Source organism: Oncorhynchus keta, chromosome 22 (assembly GCF_023373465.1).
Source record: "Oncorhynchus keta strain PuntledgeMale-10-30-2019 chromosome 22, Oket_V2, whole genome shotgun sequence".
Taxonomy (NCBI): Eukaryota; Metazoa; Chordata; class Actinopteri; order Salmoniformes; family Salmonidae; genus Oncorhynchus; species Oncorhynchus keta.
In genome coordinates, this window is record NC_068442.1 from 1,307,059 (window position 1) to 1,309,943 (window position 2,885).

The 2,885-nt window shown below is 46.3% G+C and overlaps 1 long non-coding RNA gene across 1 annotated transcript; it reads left to right on the forward strand.

Annotated features, from left to right (window-relative positions):
- Nucleotides 1-211: 211 nt before the first annotated feature.
- On the forward strand, nucleotides 212-1,388 carry LOC127910571 (uncharacterized). Its single transcript, XR_008075259.1, has 3 exons — nucleotides 212-381; nucleotides 628-680; nucleotides 851-1,388. It is a non-coding gene; the product is annotated as an uncharacterized LOC127910571 (long non-coding RNA).
- The last annotated feature ends 1,497 nt before the right edge of the window (nucleotides 1,389-2,885 follow it).

The following is a 2,885-nucleotide window of genomic DNA, read 5'->3' on the forward strand; positions in this document are numbered from 1 at the left end:
TACTCACCCTATCGCCTTCTGTAGGGATGGGAGCCGCAGCTGTTTACTGAGGCAAACAATGCAATTGTGTGTGTGTATATAGGAATTTGAACAGGAAAAATGATTGTCCGCTGTCAATTTATTTTCAGGCCCTCGAAGAGATATGTAAGAGATGTATTTGTAATAAGACTAAATATAATTGTATTTATTTCTATTGTCAATGAAGGTGAGCCTGAACATGGACAAGGTGCAGGAGAAACTGAAGGAAAACCACCAGAGGAGAATCAAGAAGGGGACCAAGTGCTTCGACATCCGGTCAAATTACTTGGCTTGGAAGAAGGATGAAAGGAAGGCGAGACCTTGCTGCTCTTTCGCTCCTAGCTGGGGTCACTATCCGTTCAGGTGAATATAAACAATCTCAGATGATAACTATTCACCATTGCCTCCTTGTTTGTGGGTGGCATCGCCATGTTGTCAGGAGTATCAACACTGGCCCAAGAGTTTCTCCAAATAGTAAATCTCAAAGCTAACCACTGGGTCACGTTAAGTAACCTCTGCTTCCAGGTAGGTGCTGTTAAGGTGTATGACTCCAGTGGTCATAACACCACCCTGGAGTTTCTCTCACAACTCACCTCTTATCTTTTCCAGGGACCATCCCTCACCTCCCTCATCAACCCCACTGACAAAGAAAATACAGACAGGTATCCTTATTTCTGTCTGTCTTTAACATTATTGCATGTCTAATCAAACATGTTAAATTAAATTATTCAATAACTGTATTTTTACATACCTGATCAACCTGTAACCTGTGTGTTTGCTTGTTTACGTCTGTCTCCTACCCTGTTCCCTTTACTCTGCCCCGGTTCTCCAGGACCTAGGGGTGCTGCCCAACATGTCCAACATGTCCTCCATTACCAACCACCCTCCAACTTTTCATTACATCATCTACAGCTACTGTTATTGTCATGTTGTCATTATCTGCTAAGAAAGAGCAAGAACACTTTCATACTGGGAACATAGTGAGATACACAGAGGATCTAAAAACACTAGCACTCAGAACAAAGAGAGCAGCAGTGCATGGACTTCAGTCTCCCTCTTCCGAGACTGACTGTTTGTTGGGAACAAGTGACAGACAGAACCTCCGACCCACATAGCACCCACCTCCTCTCTATTCCACACACCAGAAGTCAGTATTTCAGTCTATGATTGCCATGTGAGGACAAAAAAATCTAAGTTAAATATAAAATCGTAAATATTGCCAGGTTGGTTTTCAGAGCTTGTTCATTGTAATGTATCCCTTGATGGTATTTGTTAGTTCAACATTATTCATAGTTGTATCATAGGACCCACAATAGATATATATTCAACCACAAGTGTGTACTAATGAGCTATATAAACTCAGAAAAAAAAGAAACGTCCTCTCACTCAACTTATTTTCAGCAAACTTAACATGTGTAAATATCTGTATGAACATAACAAGATTCAACAACTTAGACGTAAACTGAACAAGTTCCACAGACATGTGACTAATAAAACTGGAACAATGTGTCCCTGAACAAGGGGGGGGCGGGGGGTCAAAATCAAAAGTAACAGTCAGTATCTGGTGTGGCCACCAGCTGCATTAATTACTGCAGTGCATCTCCTCCTCATGGACTCCACCAGATTTGCGAGTTCTGGCTGTGAGATTTTACCCCACTCTTCCACCAAGGTACCTGGAGGGTTCCCAGACAATTCTGGAGGGACTGGCCCTAGCCTTCACCCTCCGATCCAACAGGTCTCAGACGTGCTCGATGGAATTGAGATTCGGGCTCTCCGCTGGCCATGGTAGAACACTGACATTCCTATCTTGCAGGAAATCACGCACAGAACGAGCAGTATGGTGTCATTGTCATGCTGGAGGGTCTTGTCAGGATGAGCCTGCAGGAAGGGTACCACATGAGGAAGGAGGAGGTCTTCCTTGTAACGCACAGCGTTGAGATTGCCTGCAATGACAACAAGCTCAGTCCGATGATGCTGTGACACACCACTCCAGACCATGACAGACCCTCCACCTCCAAATTGCTCCCAGAGTACAGGCCTCGGTGTAAAGCTCATTCCTTCAACGTTAAACTGGAATCCGACCATCACCCCTGGTGAGACAAAACCGCGACTCGTCAGTGAAGAGCACTTTTAGCCAGTCCTGTCTGGTCCAGCGACGGTGGGTTTGTGCCCATAGTCAACATTGTTGCCGGGCATGTCTGGTGAGCCCTCAGTCCCGCCTCTCTCAGCCTATTGCGGACAGTCTGAGCACTGATGGAGGGATTGTGCGTTCCTGGTGTAACTCGGACAGTTGTTGTTGCCGTCCTGTACCTGTCCCGCAGGTGTGATGTTCGGATTAACCGATCCTGTGCAGGTGCTGTTACACGTGTTCTGCCACTGTGAGGATAATCGGCCGTCCGACCTGTCTCCCTGTAGTGCTGTCTTAAGCGTCTCTTCAGTACGGACATTGTGTAAATCAGCTAGAAAGATGTGTCGGCATCAAGTAATTGTCTCTGACCCCCTCCCAGTTAGGGGGAGTGATGAGCTCTACAGCAGAAGTCAATCACTGGTTGAAAACTGTTTTCTGCCCCTACCAAAAGATATAATTTGTAGATAATTGGTCCTCTTTCTGGGACTCACCCACAAACAGGACCAAGCCTGACCTGCTGAGGAGTGACTGACTCCATCCTAGCTGGAGGGGTGCTCTCATCTTATCTACGAACATAGACAGGGCTCTAACTCCCCTAGCTCCACAATGAGATAGCCAGCCTGCCAGCTTAGTGGAGCCTGCCACTAGCACATTCAGTGAAGTCAGCTCAGCAATCCCCATTGAGACCGTGTCTGTGCCTCGATCTAGGTTGGGCAAAACTAAACATGGCGGTGGTTGC